Source organism: Antechinus flavipes, chromosome 2 (assembly GCF_016432865.1).
Source record: "Antechinus flavipes isolate AdamAnt ecotype Samford, QLD, Australia chromosome 2, AdamAnt_v2, whole genome shotgun sequence".
In the NCBI taxonomy this organism is placed as follows: domain Eukaryota; kingdom Metazoa; phylum Chordata; class Mammalia; order Dasyuromorphia; family Dasyuridae; genus Antechinus; species Antechinus flavipes.
Genome location: NC_067399.1, coordinates 366,582,078 through 366,601,878, shown reverse-complemented (window position 1 = coordinate 366,601,878; position 19,801 = coordinate 366,582,078). Strand labels below are relative to the sequence as shown.

The 19,801-nt window shown below is 37.2% G+C and overlaps 1 long non-coding RNA gene across 2 annotated transcripts in view; it reads left to right on the top strand.

Annotated features, from left to right (window-relative positions):
• LOC127549847 (uncharacterized) overlaps window positions 1–10,868 on the top strand; it is a 131,316-nt gene extending 120,448 nt beyond the window's left edge. For both annotated transcript variants that reach the window (XR_007950737.1, XR_007950738.1), the window contains 2 exons: window positions 4,493–4,574; window positions 6,418–10,868. This is a non-coding gene — a long non-coding RNA (uncharacterized LOC127549847). The remainder of the gene's footprint in view (window positions 1–4,492; window positions 4,575–6,417) is intronic.
• The last annotated feature ends 8,933 nt before the right edge of the window (window positions 10,869–19,801 follow it).

Sequence of the window (19,801 nt, the reverse complement as noted above, 5' to 3'; positions counted from 1 at the left end):
GAAATGAATTGACAATAATAATTGCAATCTAAAGAAAGAAAGAGTTTTAATAAGATCCAGATAGTTGACAATGTCAAAAGCTGCCCAGGGATAAGGGAGGATTGTTTTCAATCATGCCTGATTTTTTGTGACCCTATTTGAGATTTTCTTGGCCAAGACACTGGAGCGATTTGTCATTTCCTTCTCACATTACAAATGAGAAAACTAAGACAAACAGGATTAAGTGATCCACTTAGGGTCACACAGATACTTATATGTCTGAAGCCAGGTTTGAATTCAAGATGAATTTTCCTTACTGTAAGCCCAGCACTCTGTTCAGGATTAAGACTGAGTAAAATGTGCTATGACTTAGCAATTAAAGGTTTTTGGTAACTTTTGAGACAGCAATTTTAATGGAATAGAACCAGGCAATGCTGGAGCGTTTCACCTCAGAAATTAAGAAATGCTATAAATCAGGCCTTGATTAATTGATTGACTAGACTTAACAAAATAATGGAGAAAAAGTTAATAATGCAGATTAAGTATAGAAGCATGTTCTGTGTTCATGTTTTCCCTGGAGAGTTTTCTGTTAAACATTTACCAGCACACTTCTGTATAAATGCTTAATTTCAAGAGTTTGAGGAGTGAATAAGTAGTGTGGTAGTGGAGGCAGCAAGTAGATAAATATAGGAGTTTTGAAAGGAAGGGAGGATAAAAGAAAATAAATTGAAGGGATAATAAAATTGAGAAAAAATGTAGTCAATGGGAAGGGAACCAGAGAGATTGCAGCTGAAAAAAGAAATGATTGATGGGACAGACTGCTCAAGGAAATGTGAGGGGCACAGCATACAGGGCAAAGATATGTAGAAATTTGGAAGGAAATGTCTCTTGGTCCTCTAAGATTGGAGCAAAGAGTGAAAATGTCCACTTTTTGAGGTTTGGAAGAAGGGATATAAAATATCACCTGACTTCTGTCTTTAAAGAAGCTAGGTCTGGAAAAGAAGTTTGGATCAGTTGTCGGAAGAGTCTGATAGGGAGTCAGTTGTGGATGATCAAAAGGATTGCTGGGCAGCAGTGAGAGCTCAGTTGAAGTTAATATGAACCTATTGTAGATTCTGTCAGCTCTTTGACTTCTTCTACAGGCTTGTGTAGCACAGGAGTAGAAATGGAAAATGAAAATGCCAGGTGGCCCAAGTTAGAGGCCAAGTGGAACAAGAATGAGAAGTACAAAGAGGCAAGAAATGAAAAGGTCAAAGGGTTTTGTGGAACTAAGTCAGTGAAAAAAATGGGAACAGGACAGTGGGTAATGTTCAGACTGGAAGAAAAAGGGAAAGAATTTAAAAACTGGAGGTTGTGGTGAGGATGAAGTAATTTGCTCATGGTTGTGAAGCTTGTTGGGCTAGAACCAGAGCTAAAACCCAAGTCTTTTCACTCCTCTCCTATGTTATCACACTGGGCATAAGAGCATGTTTTGACCTCTTCTCTTGAGCATGAATTTGTCATATTTTCTGGAGTACAGAGTATGAGTGACTGTTTCTGGTACAGAGGAACTCTTAAAAGGTTCCTCTTCCTTTTAAAAAACATTTCTTTTTAATGCAAAAAGCAGAGTCCATCTGGTCATATCCTGAATGGCACTTGGGTGGGAGTCTCTTGCATCCTGTTTGAGGTTCCTGGAAGAGCAGCTTGTGTATGTTTTCTCATCGTTCCATCCCTAAATGGGATTTGGAGCCAAATAAGAACTTTGAGACCCTCTAATCCAGTGCCTTCATTCTAAATGTAAGGAAAATGAGGCCCACAGGCACTAGAAGATTATACCATGAGTGAGACAGACTGACAAGAGTCCCCCAAGTTCAAATTCTCTCTGCTACTCATTCCTTGTATGACTTTGGACAAGGTCCTCCCTAAAAAAAGTTTCCCTTTCTATAAAATGAGAGTTGTAGCAGCTTGTCATCTCTGACCCTATATTGTGAAGTTAGTAATAGGACTAGAACTCAGATCTCCTCACTCTCTTTCCTGCCTTAATTCTTTTTAAAAATTATTATTATAGCTTTTTATTTACAAGACATATGCATAGGTAATTTTTCAACATTGACAGTTGCAAATCCTTTTGTTCCAACTTTTTCTCTTCCTCCACCCCCTCCCTAAGATGGCAAGTTGACCAATATATGTTAAATATGTTAAAATATACGTTAAATACAATAAATGTATATATGTCCAAACAGTTATTTTGCTGTATAAAAAGAGTCGGACTTTGAAATAGTGTACAATTAACCTGTGAAGGAAACCAAAAATGCAGGCAGACAAAAATAGAGGAATTGGGAATTCTATGAAGTGGTTCATAGTCATCTCCCAGAGTTCTTTCCCTGGGTGTAGCTGGTTCAGTTCATTACTGCTCTATTAGAACTGATTTGATTCATCTCATTGTTGAAGAGGGCCATGTCCATCAGAATTGATCATCATATGTTCTTGTTGTTGCAGTGTATAATGATCTCTTGGCTCTGCTCATTTCACTTAGCATCAGTTCTTGTAAGTCTCGCCAATCCTCTCTGTTCTTTCTTATTATTTCTTACAGAACAATAATATTCCATAATATTCATATACCACCATTTATTCAGCCATTCTTCAATTGATGCTTGCCTTAACTCTTAATGTTTCTTCTTGCTACTCCCTAAAACAAAACTGCCTGGTCTGGGTCCTTCATTGTCCCCAGGACATGCTGTGTATATTCTCATGTTCTGCCTTTGCCCTTACCTGTAATAACTTGCCCTCTGTTCTCCATCCTTCAACCGGCCCCAGCATTTTGTTCACGGAGACTTTCCTGACTGCTCAAAATCTCCTTAACTCCTCCCCTCCCCGAATTCCTACAGCACCTATATAGTTAAACACACACTCATTTATTGTCTTATGTTTATCAGCCTTATTTTTCCCCCACTAAATAACAAGTTCCTTAAAGATGAGGACTTATTCCTCTCCTTAGTTTTTGTCCTTCACACACATGTTGTCCATTTATTTGTCTACGAATGTGTGAGGGAGGAAAGGTCATGCAAGGAAGAAAAACCAGGAGGTGGAGGAAGAGAGGCACAGGAGACATATATTTTCACCTTTGCAAGCTTGAGAGCTATCCATACCAAACTAACCTTGAAAATCAGACCAGAGTTGCTGCCCCTGTCTGACACAGTACCCCAGAGCTGTCAAATAGAGATTGATAGGTTCTGGATATAAAAATCAAAACAAAAGACCTGGGAAAGGAAGAAATACAAGGATTTCTAGGATCCATCTAGGATGATTCCTGTTGAAGACCCAGTATCTAGGACCCATCCCAGAATGTTTAGATCCACTTAGACCCTGTGCCTTAGTCTGATTTGCTAACTCAACATCATGTCATGCCCTCTATCTGTGGATATTTCTCAGGCATATATCTTGAGCCCTATTGAATTTCTGTGCTCTCTTTCATTGACCTCTTCAACTCCCAAATGTTTAATTAACATCTGTATGTATATGACATCCATATAGATGGAGCCATATATTCACCTCCAGTTCCTCCCTACCCCTAGCTTCAGCCTTCCCCAGCTCTCATTATTCTTTTTATCATCTATTGAATATTTCAAATTGGATATGCTATAGACATCACAAATTCAATATGTCCACATCTGACCTGATTATCTTTCTTCCCCAATCCACCTATTTCTGTCAGAAATTACCATTCTTTTAGTATCCCAAATTCATAACTTTGTTATTATCATCAATTTTTTATTTCCTTGCTCCACATATCCGAGCCAGCTGTCAAGTCTTGTCATTTCTTCCTCTATAACATTTTCAGATGCTGAAAATCTGATACCTTCTTTCTCTTCATACAGCTGCCACCTTAGCTCAAAGCTTCATCATATAGATAATTTCAGCTTCCTCCTAACTGGTTTCCCTCGGTTTAGGTTTTTCTCCACTCTACCCTACTTATCACTACCAAAGCAGTGCAGATTTGACCAGATTTTTCTCCTACTCAGTAAACTCCTGTGGCTTCCCCTTGCCTCTACATTAAAATAGAAACTCCTGTTTATCTTTTAAAGTCCCTTACCACCTGGTCCCAGCCTATCTTTCTGCTTCATTGTACACAGCTCTTCTCTCTGTTCTTCACCCAGGGCATTTTATTTTCTGGCCATCCTGCAAACCTGGAATGAATTCCTTCCCCCACCTCCCCGCCAGACCCCCAGCTTACAGAACTCCTTTTTTTTTTTTTTCAAGACACAGCTCAAGCACCAGTTTCTCTATGAAACCTTTACTGATTTCCCCCAACTGCTAGTGTCCCCTTTCCCAAAATATTTTGTAGCTAACTAATTTTTACTTATTTGCTTTTATTTCTTCTTTATATACTTTTATATGTATTTGTCTCCATCATTAGTGTATATGCTCCTTGTGAATAGGGCTGGTTTTATTCTATTTGTATCCTCAGTACCTAGCACAATAAATAAGTGTTAATTGACTGATTGGGCCAGTGAAATTCTGTGATTCTTTCTAGGAGAGAGCTACTCAAGGTTGCCAGCCTGGAAGGGTTGTTTATGCTGAAAGATGGGAAGAATGTATCAACTCTAACCTCAGAGGTGAGCCCTGCTCCGGTCCTTAATGAGGTAGCCCCCATTCCTACTTTCCTCCCCTCTTAGGCGTAGGGAAAGGAATGTCCTACTGTTTTGAGGCTCAGGAACTATAGTAAGGATAGCAAAAACACAAATTCTTTGGGAATCATCATTCTTTTGGGAATCTTTGGGTTGTAATGTGAGACTCTCCTCTCTTATTAAGTACTTCCTCTGTATTGAGTACCTACCTCACTATTAATGCACCAGCTTCGAATTGGAGTACTAGGGACAAGTTGGTTGCTGTGAGGGGCAGTCTAGTCCCTTATGCCCCATTTTAGTCTTTTGGCCCTCCTCAAAATCCCACTCTAACCTATGCTGTGGAATGCAATAATTGAAGGTTTTATTGTTCCTGAAGTAAGGAAAGATCATATCTCCCTGACATTACTAGTGGGGATTTGGATATTTATTGAATGTAATTGGAACAAGAAGCCAATCAAACATTTTGGATCCTCCCTTGCTAAGTCTGGGTATAATAACAAACTGAGTTCCAAAGGTCTCTTGAAGTCCTTCCAACTCCTTTGGAGTTCACCAATCTGAGGAACAGAACTTTGGTGTGTGAGAAAATACAGAGTGAGGCCTTGGAGTGGAGGTATTGACAATGCATTTTTGAAACAGTCTGAGATGTCTCATAGTTGGGGTCAGAATAGGGTGGACCCTCTCTTCATTGGCCTTTTCTGGAGGGTTCCAGATTATAGCATGATGTTTTGGACTTGATTCAGGCCAGAATCTTGGTAGTTTGGATTTGATATTGAAACAAAATGAAATACTTCATAGGTTATTTAGTAGGTAACAAAAAGGGATTTATTTGGCAACAGCAGGAAAAGAATATTCAACAAGGATAGGCATTGAAAACCCCTTGAACTGATTGAGTTGAATAAAGCTCCCATCACCAGTTCACCAGCCAGGTATGCAGAATTTCCTGAGCTCCTCATGGTTCATTTGTGCTTGGTGATGAGGAATTGATGTCAACAGGTCTGAGACCTAGTCCCTTGAGCCAACCAAGTTTTGAAAAATGCTTCATTACCTTTTAAGAAAAAAGTAGACTAAAATGCCTAAGGAAGGACGTGGGGAGGATGTTGTTTTTACCATACTCCACCCCTGGTGGTCTTCTAGAGCAGAGGTGTCAAACTTGAGGCCTCTGCTGCAAGCTCCTGCAAAACTTCTGACTGCAAGCCTGAATCAGATTAAAATATAATTGAGAAATGTTTAATAAAGGAAATAAAATACAATAGATACTCTTAACTTGTAGTCTTCTAAATCAATAAATGGGGAGATGGCACATTTTACCACTTAAAATTACTTTATGCATGTTACTGTTGGGCTCAAACTTCCAGTATTTAAGAAGATTGCTATAGGTAGTGCTAAAGGACGAAGAGAAACACTAACACAGAAACATACAAAACAAAACAAAATGTAACTCTGTCCTTAAGAGGTGAATGAATGTAGAAGAGTCCTAGGAGAGACTAACCTGTCAGATCCTAGGGTTTAGTAATGTCAGACCCTTGTAGTTGATAGTGGGCTTCCTGATACAAGGAGAACGATAATCAGAACAGCTCCAAGTCTTCAGATGTCGATGTCTTCCTGCCAAGTCACCAACCCTCCTCACAGGGTGGGGGGACTGCCCAGGCAGTGTTATCCTCTGGTTCACCAACCCAGACCTCTCCATCCCCTTAGAGTTCCCTGGGGGAGCTCCGCAAGAAAAGGAATACAAGTCTGCCTAAGGAGAAGCCTCAGAACTTCTCCTTCATAGGGACCGATTAGACACTTTGACTTCCACTTTTTCACCATCAGTTAAACTTTCTTCTAACAGTGACACCGCCTGGGTCTCTGAGGGCCCCTGGGGAAAAGCTGTACCAGGATCGCTGGGTACCACACTGGCAAAAACCTCCAGGGGCCTCAGTTTTTCATCACAGCAAGGAGTGGACGGTCGTGGGCTTGCCCTCTGCCACCTCCCTCTGGCCACTGCGCTGCCGCCGTGTCTGGGAGCCAGCAGAGCCACTGTCTTCTGCCTCTGAAGCCAAAGCCTTTGCCCGACGTCTGCTCACCAGGACCCACTGCTCTGTCGGATCAGCGTAGGACAACTGAGCTCGTAAGCCCTGTGATAGAACAGTGGTGTTTTAGATCTGACTGTTGTTGCTGCCATTGCTGGGACCTGAATCTTCCTCACTATAACACATCACAATAATGATAATAATAACAACATTAACAGAGTGCCTACTACCATGTACCAAGCACTGTGCTTTACAAATATCTCATTTGAATGTCCAGCAACTTTGAGTGTGGTTATCCCCATTTTACAGTTGAGAAGAATGAGGCAGACAGAAGTTAAGTAATGGGCCTAGAGACCAACAGCTGGTGTCTGAGGGGAGATTTGAGTTCAGATCTTTTTGACTCCTGGCACTCCTGCTGCATACAGTACACACAAACATGGCTGTTTCCCTCTGCAGACAATTGCTGGGGGCCTGCAATGTTCTCCAGTCTGGGGGAGCACTGTGGGTGCTGCTACTGTTGGGTTAGAAGTCGGCTTTTCTGTGCTGAGGGACAGACACAGCAGCACAGATTCCTCTAGGCAGGTTCCTGGCTCTGTCTCCTCTGGGCAAGCAGTTGCTATTTCTGCTGCAGGTAGGAAAATGCTCCTGGGGCCTGAGCTCCGTACTCCTCAGGGGCTGGCCCTTCGATGCAGGCTTCAGAGAGCAAATTACAATTCACAGTTTGGAGATTTTTGATGATCAGCGAGGCAGACTCAGGCCTTCTCAGCAATACAGTGATCCATTACAATTCCAATAGACTTGGGGTGGAAAACGCAATCCACTTCCAGAAGGAGAACTATGGAGACTGAATGAGGATCGAAGCACACTATTTTCACCTTTTTTGTTTGTTTGCTTTTTCTTTCTCACGGTTTTTCCCTTTTGTTTTGATTTTTTTTTTCACAATGTGGCAAATGTGGAAATGTGTTTTAAATGATGGCACATATAGAACTTATATAAGATTGCTTGCTCTTTTGGAGGGAGGTGAGGGAGGATGGAGAAAAAAGTTTGGAATTCAAGATCTTACAGAAATGAATGTTGAAAACTTTTTTTACATGTAATCAGAAAAATAAAATTAAAAAAAAACTTGAAAAAGCCATTATAGGTATTCTATTCTATTTTTATTTATTTTGAAAAATATTTCTGAATTACATTTTAATCTGGTTCTGCCTCACTGGGGAATATTGCAGCCCCAATGCACTTGCATGTTTGATACTTCAACAAGAGCAGTTATTCTTAAGGGACTGTATCTATGGAGGCAGAAGGAGCTCACATTATTCACTTCTTGCTACATGGCTAGCTTACTTTCCATTTTCCTAAGAGTAGGGAATACTTTCCAGTAAGTAATTACTATTTCTAGAAGCATCACCAAAAACACCCCAGAAAACCTCAAGGCCTGTCACTACTTTCAGGAGTTACCTGCCCCCAGGGTCAGTGAGGTCATTATATTCCAGTCCTGCCAGAGTACACGGATTGGTCAAGTCAGGGCCTTCTTGGTTTGAGTTTTTTTTAAAAAATTAAGAACGAAATGCAATGCTTCCCAGACCATTGAAAGGCTAACAAAAGGATATTTTCTTAGCCATAGCTAAGAGAAAGATATTCAACAAGGATAGATAGTGAGAACTCCTTGAGTTGATTCTGCTGAGTGGAGCACCATTCACTAGTTAGGCAGCTCCTTATGATTCCTCTGTCCTCAGGAAATGAGAAAGCTGTTTCACCAATGTGTGTCCTTAGTCTTCTGAGTCAACTAAATGCTGAGAAATGTCTTAGTACCTTTTAAGGAAAAACTAGACTATGTTGCTTCTTTCTCCTGGGGCTGGACTCAGTATGAGGTAGCTATAAGGAAAGATGTCTGGTAGGTTCATTTTCTAGGTTTCTGTTTTCTTCCCTTTACTCTTGTTTCTGCTATTACTAGGACATTTGAGGATTTCAGGATAAGTCTTTAGCTCCTGTGTATTTTGAGACTGGATTGCTTTTGTTCCTAGCTTTTAGTCACTTTCACTTGCCTCACAAATGATTTTGAGGACCTTATGAAGTATGGGCTGGATGTCCCCCACCTCCAGTTTATATAAAAAGATGTGCTTTTATCACTCTTTATCAGCTCGGAAAACATGCTTGAAGATTTAAGAACACTAATTGGTCAGGACACTGCAGGTGCCTGAACTTATGGACTCTTTAATGAGTGATAATGGACCAAGACACACATACCTAGCTTGTGAGCAGGTTTTCAGTGTCTATGATTAATCTTTAGGTCAACTTAATCTTGACAAACAATTAAGACTGTCAGCATCTTGAAGTACCTGTTATCTGGAATGAAAACGACAGTAACCATTCTTATATACAACTCAAGTATGATGAGCAGTCAGTGACATTGGGAGATGGGATGTGGAAAGCATTATCTTGTGGTGGATAATCTAAGCAATTTGGGAATTAATAATTTGCTAAGAATATCTTTAAGAAAAACTATTATTATCTTAATAGTGGAGCAAAAACCCTTACAAAGTTACAAGGAAGAAATGTAAAATCTGTCAAACTTTTGTCAAACTTATGAAGCTGCAAGTAATTATACTTCAAAGTAAAGTACTAATTCAACATACTATCTGTGATAGGACTGGTATTTACCTGACACAACTTCTTTCTTTCCAATCATAACATAGGGAGGGTTTTCCTAAAGAAAAAAAACATACAAAATTATCCTCCAGAACCTTATTAACATTGAATGCAGCTTTCTGATCATTAGAAAAAATCCCAGCCATATAAAGTCTAGGCCTCTCAGACTTGTTGGGTCTGTGACCACACAATTTACTCTACCCTACTGGCTACATGAATTTCCTTATGAAGATGAGGAAAATTACTTCCAGGGAAGCTAAATACTTCTCTATTGTTGTTCTCTATCATTGGCAACACAAACCTCCTGAATTAAATGTTCAATGGTTGACAAATGCCCCATTTTTTTCTTTTTAAATTCAGTTTTATTTTTTATTTTCAGATTTCCATTCACTCTATCCTATTTCCTATCATCCCCCACTCTATTGAGAAAGCAAGGAAAAACAAAATTTATCACAAATTCTTATAATCAAGGAAAACAAATTCATTTATTAGCCATGTCCAAGAAGAAAAGAAAGAAAATGTTTGCTTCAGGATATACTCCAAGTCATTCAAATTCCATAATTTGTTCAGATGTGAATGTGATGTGATCTAAAGTGCTATAAAAAATGATGAAGTACACTGTTTACTAGACAAAGTCAAAATGGGTACATGATTTAAACATAAAGGGTAATACCATAAGCAAATAAAAGAGAATAGAATATTTTATATCTCAGATTTATGGATAAGGGAAAACTTTAGGACTAACCAAGGAATAAAAAGCATTACTGATGTAAAATGCATAATTTTGATTACACTAAATTTAAAAATTTTTGAACAAACAAAACCAATGCAGTCAAGATTAGAAGGAAAGTAGGAAATGGAGAAAAAAATTATAACAAATTTCTCTGATAAAATGCTTTCCCTAATTGCCTAATTCAAAGTTCTCGGAATAAAAAAATCAAAGCTATCTGTAGTCATATAAAAATGCTTTAAATCACTATTGATTAGAGAAGTGTAAATGAAAATAACTTTGAAATGCTATCTAATGCTTATTAGATTGGCTAACGTGACAGAAAAGTAAAATGACAAACATTGAAGGGAATGTAGAAAAATAGAGATACTGATGCACTATTGGTGTTGTGAACTGATCTAACCTATTTTGGAAAGCGATTTGCAACTAAGTGCAAAAGATTATATTACTGTACATACCTTTTAACCAAGAAATGCTACTAGTAGTTTTGTGCTCACAATAGATTTTTTTTAAGTAAAAGGATATATATGTGCAAAAATGTTTTTAATAATTCTTTGGCAAAGAATTGGAAATCGAAGGGATGTTCATAAATTGGGAAAGGGAAGGGAGCAAGGGAAAGGGAACATGTTTTAATTTATGATTGTAATAGAATACTATTGTGCCATAAGAAATGATGAGTAGGGTGCCTTTGAAAAACCTAGAAAGACTTATATGAACTGATGCAAAGTGAAATGAGAAAAACCACAAAAACTTTGTATACAATAACAGCAAAACTGTATGATGATCAACTGTGAATGACAGTTATTCTCAACAATACAATGATCTGAAGGACTTATGATGGAAAAATGCTATCTACCACCAGAGAAATAAATGGATTCTAAATGCAGACTGAAATATGTATACATATATATATATTTATTCAAAAACTTTCTTTACTATTCTTGATTTGGGATGGGATTCTTTTCTGTTGCCATATGGCTAATATGGAAATGTTTCACATGATTTCACATGTATATTCTATATTAAATTGCTTGCCTTCTGAAGGTGGGGGAGAGGGGAAAGGAAGAAAATAATTTGGAACTCAAACTTTTAAGATGAGTATTAATTTTTTGTGTACATTTAACTGAGAAAAATAAAAATAAACAACATAAAAATAAGAAAAGAAAAAGAAAAAGAATAGAGGATGATTTTCCAGAAAAATTTGGGAAGACTTATTATGAACTGATGCAAAGTACAATGAATAGAAGATGAGAACAATTTATACATAAATAGCAGTATCGTAAAAATAATTAACTGTGAAAGACGTAGCTACTCTATTCAACACAATGTCCTACCACAAATCCAAAGGACTGATAAAGAATGTTATTCACCTCTAAATAGAGAACTGATGGACTCAGAGTGCAGATCAAAGAATATTTTCTCTGTCTTATCTTGGTGTTTCTTACTGTCTCTCTCAGTGTCTCCTTCTCAGTGTCTGTCTTTCACTCTCTCAATGTTTCTCTCTCTCTCTCTCTCTCTCTCTCTCTCTCTCTCTCTCTCTCTCTCTCTCTCTCTGTCTGTGTGTGTATCTTTGCACATGCATTCCTGTCAGTCTCTCTGTTTCTCTCCTTCTCTGGAATATGGCTAATGCAGAAATTTGCTTCTCATAACTTCATATTTGTAATGGATTTGTTTTTCTTGCCTTCTCAATGGCTGGGGGAGAGAGAGTTGAATTGAATTGAATTGAAAATCAAATAAGTTTTGAATTAAAGAAACAAGCATTAGTTTGAATTACACAGGCTTATTCAGCAGTAACTAAAAATAAAAGAAATAATCTAGAATGTCATATATACTAAAATTTAAGAGAAATAATCTGAATCTGAAAATTATCTATATTTTGCAAAATAGTCTACTGTACTATAGGAAAAGATGGTTCCTTAATGGAAAAAACTCTTATTACTATTCTAGACATTCATATATCTTAAATTGTTTATTTCCCAGTTGGTGGGTATTTACTTTGTTTTGAAGGGTTTATTTCTCAAAAAATGCTGTTATGGGTATTTTGGTGTATATAGATAGGTCTTTGACTTCCTTTGATCATTTTACTTTTAGCATAATTTCAAGTTGGTTTTCAAAATGCTTGGACTATTTACATCCTGACCAATGGGAGTGTGGTTATCTTCACATATCCCCATTACTATTGATAAAATTTCATTTTTTTTGACATCTTTCCAAATTTTTTTCTGTATGAGATAAAATCTCAAAGTTGTTTTGATTGATTTTTCTCTAATCAATTTGGAGTCATCTTTGATATAGTTGTTTGGGAACTGTTTATTCGTATCCATTGATCATGTATTTTTTGAGGAATAACATGTGTGTATGTAATGCATATGTGCCCATGTAAGAGACAATATACATATTGTTCTTATATATTTACTTATATTTATATTATATTATTTTATATAATATATTTATATATTAATATTTCTTATATATTTATGTCTTAGATATCAGAGATATTTGATGCAAAGATTTTTTTTCCTCAATGAATACTTTTCATTCCTATTCTAGCTGCATTGATTTTATTAGTATGTAATTGAGACCTGATTAGTAGCCATTCTCTGAAATATGCACAATGTGCTCTGCCCACTGATAACCCACTTAGAAGAATCTGGGGAGCCTGCTCTAGGACAGCAAATGGTGTGCAATAGAAGTTTCTTATTTCCCTACTTGGGACATGAGCAGCATTCTATTACTGGCTCTGGTCTGCTAACTATGTGGTAAAGAGACAAACTACTATTTGGTTTCTGAGCCAGAAGAAGCATTCAAGTAACAGTAAATGGCTAAAGTTAAACCTCTTCCTCTTTCCTGCCTAGCTGTGAGTGTAGAACTAAGCAATGTTATAAGCCTTTGCGTGGGTACAGAAGATTCAGGAATTTATTTCCCTACCTCTGGCTCTGACATGTGGCTCATGAGTTCATGTCGTTGCAGCTTGTCTTTATTGTTTCTGTTCATTATTTTAATTAAAGGAATACTGGAGGTAGTTATAACTTTTTGAGCTTCAGAGGGTCAAAATAGCAAGTACCAGAAATCTGGAAGCTAGAATTCATGGTAGGATTTGTAGGACAAGCCCAAGCGAGGCAGTAGCCAACCCACTATTTAATGACATATTTGATCCAATCTGGCAATGGCAGGAATACATAATCATCCATCCATTCATTAACTATATTAAATTTTGAAGTAAATTTCGTATAGTGAATGTTATGTAGAAATTGCTTTAAGTTTGAGCCTATTCTCCCTAGGCATCCAGGTTGTACAGAGAAGTGCCCACAGATATTGGGAATAATGTTTTATAGCTTCTGTTCTTGCTATATCTTTTTTTTTTTTAAGTAACTTTTTATTGACAGAACCCATGCCAAGGTAATTTTTTACAGCATTATTCCTTGAACTCACTTCTGTTCCGATTTTTCCCCTCCCTCCTTCCACCCCCTCCCCCAGATGACAAACAGTCCTTTACATGTTAAATAGGTTGCAGTATATCCTAGATACAATATATGTGTGCAGAACCGAACAGTTCTCTTGTTGCACAGGGAGAATTGGATTCAGAAGGCATAAATAACTTGGGAAGAAAAACAAAAATGCAAGCAGTTTATATTCATTTCCCAGTGTTCTTTCTTTGGGTGTAGCTGCTTCTGCCCATCCTTGATCAATTGAAACTGAATTAGCTCTCTTTATTGAATAGATGTATTTCCATCAGAATACATCCTCAAACAGTATCGTTGTTGAGGTATATAATGATCTCCTGGTTCTGCTCATTTCACTTAGCATCAGTTGATGGAAGTCTCGCCAGTTCTCTCTGTATTCATCCTGCTGGTCATTTCTTACAGAACAATAATATTCCATAACGTTCATATACCACAATTTATTCAGCCATTCTCCAATTGATGGGCATCCATTCATTTTCCAACTTCTAGCCACTACAAACAGGGCTGCCACAAACATTTTGGCACATACAGGTCCCTTTCCCTTCTTTAGTATCTCTTTGGGATATAAGCCCATTAGAAACACTGCTGGATCAAAGGGTATGCACAGTTTGATAACTTTTTGAGCATAGTTCCAAATTGCTCTCCAGAACGGCTGGATGTGTCCACAATTCCACCAACAATGTATCAGTGTCCCTGTTTTCCCACATCCCCTCCAACATTCCGCATTATCTTTCCCTGTCATTCTAGCCAATCTGACAGGTGTGTAGTGGTATCTCAGAGTTGTCTTAATTTGTATTTTTCTGATTAATAATGATTTGGAGCATCTTTTCATAAGTCTATAAATAGTTTTAATTTCTTCATCTGAGAATTGTCTGTTCATATCCTTTGACCATTTATCAATTGGAGAATGGCTTGATTTCTTATAAATTAGAGTCAATTCTCTATATATTTTGGAAATGAGGACTTTATCAGAACCTTTGACTGTAAAAATGTTTTTCCAGTTTATTGTTTCCCTTCTAATCTTGTCTACATTTGTTTTGTTTGTACAAAAACTTTTCAATTTGATATAATCAAAATTTTCTATTTTGTGGTCAATAGTGATCTCTAGTTCTTCTTTGGTCATAAATTCCTCTTCCACAGGTCTAAGAGGTAAACTATCCTATGCTCTTCCAATTTATTTATAATCTCATTCTTTATGCCTAGGTCGTGAATCCATTTTGACCTTATCTTGGTGTACGGTGTTAAGTGTAGGTCAATGCCTAGTTTCTGCCATATTAATTTCCAATTTTCCCAGCAATTTTTGTTGCATTCTTATCCCCAAAACTGGGGTCTTTGGGTTTGTCAAACATTAGATTATTAAAGTTATTGGCTGTTTTGTCCTTTGAACCTAACCTATTCCATTGATCAACTAGTCTATTTCTTAGCCAATACCAGATGGTTTTAGTAACTGCTGCTTTATAATATAATTTTAGATCTGGTACACTCTTATTATATCTTTACAGTAAGTATTCCTTTGTAAAAATTAATTGATGTTAATTGGTTAAATGAAATGGGCACTAATCACTTGTGATTAAGATTGAGGAGAACATACTGAATGAGAGCTCAAATCAATGGCTCTAGAAAAAGATATCCCCATCTCAGGGGTTCCCTTAAGTGCTTGGGTAGGTAGATGGGGAATATAGGGAGCCTAGTTCTGGGAACCTAACTTTTCTGTAAGATTAGGAGTTGGCATAAAGATCCCTGGCTAAATGTGCAAGAGCTTTTCAATTTCAGGTAAATAAAATTATATATTTTATTCTTTTGTGATCTTTTTTGGTTAAAAATTCACACTTGATCATAGTTGTATAAGGTAATTTATCTTGTTCTCTTCTCATTTTTTTATGGTGTAAGCTTTAATATTCAGGTTGCTTATCTGTTTTGAGATTATTATGGTATGCTAACATTATTTATAATAGAAGGTCAATCAGTCAACTGACATATATGTTAAGTAGTTCTTCTGTGTCAAGTTTAATCCTCGAGGATTGAAAGATAGAAATGAAACAGTTCTTACCCTCAAAAAACTTAGATTCTACCAGGGATATAGCATGTACAGTAAGTACATGCACAATATATTTATGTTATATCCAAGGTAAACTTTTTTGAGGGGGTAGGGGAGAAAGGCAGAGAGGTATGTAACAACTGCTGGAAAGACTTCAAAAAGAAGGTTCTTGAACTGAGTTTTGAAGGAAGCAAGACATTCTAAGAAGTAGAAGAGAGGGAGGAATGATATTCCAGGCATGGAGGCACTTTATTGGAAGATAGAATGTTAGATAAGAAAGCCAATTTAGCTCAATTGTTAAGTGCAAGAAGAAAGGTAAGGTATGATAATGTTGGAAAAGTAGGTTACACCTAGATTGTAATGAGCTTTAAAAGGCAAAGGTTTTTCAGGGACACTGATACATTGTTCGTGGAATTGTGAACACATCCAGCCATTCTGGAGAGCAATTTGGAACTATGCTCAAAAAGTTATCAAACTGTGCACACCCTTTGATCCAGCAGTGTTTCTACTGGGCTTATATCCCAAAGAAATCTTAAAGAAGGGAAAGGGACCTGTATGTGCAAGAATGTTTGTGTCAGCCCTTTTTGTAATGGCTAGAAGTTGGAAACTGAATGGATGTCCATCAATTGGAGAATGGCTGAATAAATTGTGGTATATGAATGTTATGGAATATTATTGTTTTGTAAGAAAGGACCAGCAGGAAGATTTCAGTGTGGCCTGGAGAGACTTACATGAACTGATACTGAGTGAAATGAACAGGACCAGGAGATCATTATATACTTCAACAACAATACTATGTGATCAATTCTGATGGGCGTGGCCATCTTCAACAATGAGATGAACCAAATCAGTTCCAACAGAGCAGCAATGAATTGAACCAGCTACACCCAGTGAAAGAACTCTGGAAGATGACTATGAACTACTATATAGAATTCCCAATCCCTGTATTTTTGTCTGCCTGCATTTTTTATTTCCTTCACAGCCTAATTGTACACTGTTTCAGAGTCCAATTCTTTTTATACAGCAAAATAATGGTTTGGACATGTATACTTATTTTGTATTTAATTTATACTTTAACATATTTAACATGTATTGGTCATCCTGCCATCTGGGGGAGGGGGTGGGGGGAAGGAGGGGGAAAATTGCAACAAAAGATTTGGCAATTGTCAATTCTGTAAAATTACTCATGCATATAACTTGTAAATAAAAAGCTATAATAAAAAAAAGGCAGAGGTTTTTGTTGTTCTTGTTGTTGTTGTTTTGTCTGAGAGGCAGCAGGATACCACTGGGTGACATGGTCATATCTGCAATTTAGGAAAGTCAATTTGGCAGCAATATAAGGGATAGATTAGAGATGGCAGAGTTGTGAGGTGGGAAATCCAATTTGGAGTCTATTTCAGTATTCTAGGTGAGAGGCAACAAGGGCCTTAACTAGGAAAAATAGTCAAGTATAGAAAAAGGAAGTAAGTAAGAATGTTGTGGACACAGAAAAAACAAAACTTGAGAATTGACTGGACCTGTGAAATAAGGAAAAATGAAATAAGAATAACATCAATATTGCAAACCTGGGAAACTAGAAGAAAGGTGATGACGAAAACAGGAAAGTTCGAAAGAAGACTGAGGCTTAGGCGGAAAATATTCAGTTATGGACATGTTGAATTTGAGATGTCTATAGTACCTCTGGTTTGAAATGTCCAGTGGAGAACCAGTGATTCAAGAGTACAATTCAGGAGAGAAAATATGCTTGGATATTCAAATTTGTGAGTCATCTGCATAGAGATGCTAACTAAACTCAAGAGATGTGGTAAGTCAACAAGGGAGAGAATATAAAGAGAAAAGAGTTCAGGCAGAGTTTCGGAGTAAACCTGCCACAATGAGTGAATGTGACATGGATGATAAATCAGCAGAGGATACTAAAAACAGATAGATCAAGCAATAGAACATTTATTTTATCTCTCTTTTTTATTATAGCTTTTTATTTACAAGATATACGCATGGGTAATTTTTCAGCATTGACAATTACAACACCTTTTGTTCCAATTTTTCCCCTCCTTCTCCCTACCTCAGATGTCAGGTAGACTAATACCTGTTAAATATGTTAAAGTATATGTTAAATGCAATATATCCACAAGAAGAATCAGACTTTGAAATAATGTACAATCAACTTGTGAAGGAAATCAAAAATGCAGGTGGACAAAAAAAGAAGGATTGGGAATTCTATGTTGTGATTCACACTCATTTCCCAGAGTTCTTTTGCTGAGTGTAGCTGGTTCTATTCATTATTGAACAAATGGAACTGATTTGGTTCATCTCATTGTGGAAGAGAGCCATATCAGTCAAGTATACTATTGTTGTTGAAGTATAGAATGATCTCCTGATCCTGCTCATTTCACTCAGCATCAGTTCATATAAGTCTCTCCAGGCCTCTCTGAAATCATCCTGCTGGTCATTTCTTACAGAACAATAATATTCCATAACATTCATATACCACAACTTATTCAGCCATTCTCCAATTGATGGGCATCCACTCATTTTCCAGTTTTTGGCCACTACAAAGAGGGCTGCCACAAACATTTTGGCACATACAGGTCCCTTTCCCTAATAGAACATTTATGAAGTGCTTACTATGTACTACTTTGCTAAGTGCTAGGTTAAAAAAAAAAAAAAAACAGAGTTCCTAGTCTTAAAGAGTTTACATTCTACTAGATCAGGACAATACACAAAAGAAAACTGAAAAGGAGAAAGGTAGTGGGTAGATGTGGAAATGGGGTATGGGATATCATGGACTGGTCCCAGTTTTGAAAAGAACATGATGTCTGGCACTCAGACAAGTAAAATGACAATCAGGAAAGAACAAGATTACGAAAATCCAGAAAGGAGAAGGTAATCAAATGTTCAAGAGGGCAAGAAAAATCCGATAAGGGATTAAAAACTTACCAATTATGGGTCAAAATTGTGGTGAGAAAAAGGGGTAACCATTGGACAAGTGTGCTCCATTTGCACCCATGCAGTGTTAAGGAGATGTAGAGCCAGGTCAATAGGCATATTGGATAGAACTCCTAGAAGACAGGCAGAATTGCACAGAATGAGATGGTATGAAATCACATAGTCTGCATTGTGAGAGAGAATATCTGTATCAATGAGATCACAGAGCCATCAAAGCACTAAAGTCACATAAAAATATTTTATGTGGATCATAAAAATATTTTAGCTATAATAATCTTAGACTTTTTCAACATATTGGTTAGTTTTGATAAACTGGTTTTTGTTTTTCTCTATAAAGCAGCTCTTAAAGTGAAGAAGGAATTCACTGGGAAATGTAAGTGATGTAAAAATAAGACATCAGTAAAATTTTATTTAAAAAAAATAACCACAGCTGGCTGACTTCCACTTTCAACGCTTCAGTGCTGAGAGAGCAATCCCCCATGTTATTGTTGAGTCATTTTTCAGTGATGTCCAACTCTTTATGATCCCATTTTGGATTTTCTTGGCAGAAACACTGAAGTGGTTTGCCATTTGCTTCTTTAGCTCATTTTTACAGATGAGGAAACTGAGGCATATAGGGTTGAGGAACTTGCCCAGGATCACTTAGCTAGGAAGTATCTGAGACTGGGTTTGAACTCACAAAGAAGAGTCTTCCTGAGACTAAGCTTAGTGCTCTGTCTGGTATCCCTCCAGCTGTTCCAGTCCCCTAGAGAAGTAATGGAAAGAGAACTGAAAATGGAAATAGAAAACTTAAGTTCAAATCCTTTACCTTTGTCTCCTTAGAGCATTCACTAGACTTTTTTGAGCCTCAGTTTCCTCATTGTAAAATTAGGGTTCACACACATATACTGTTTAAATCTGTGTTGGAAACAAAAAAAATCAAAGAACACTGCTTGGAATGGACAGGATGATGATAATGGACAGTGGTGAGAAGGTAGAGCTATTTGGCTTATTTTTGTTGTTGTCTCTTCCAAGGAGAATGGATTTCAGATGGGGAAGGACAGAACAAAAATGGTTGATAAGACAAGTAAGAAAGTTAGACAGCATCTAAGTGCTGAATGAATTTAAGAGGCTGGTCAGATGACATTGTAGGGTACTGAACAAAAAAACTTGCACCTGTGGTTGCTGAGCTGATATCAGGAATCTTTATAAAATTTTTGAGAAATGGAGTTCTTTAAGATTATAAAAGTTGTCCTGTTTTTTGTTTTGTTTTGTTTTAACTGAAGAGGGTGGAGGAAACAAAATCAAGATGATAAAGAGCTAGCATTTTTGCCTATTTGTCCTAACCTCCACAACAATCTAGAGAATGTGCCAAACTGAATTATGATTAAGAATGCCAA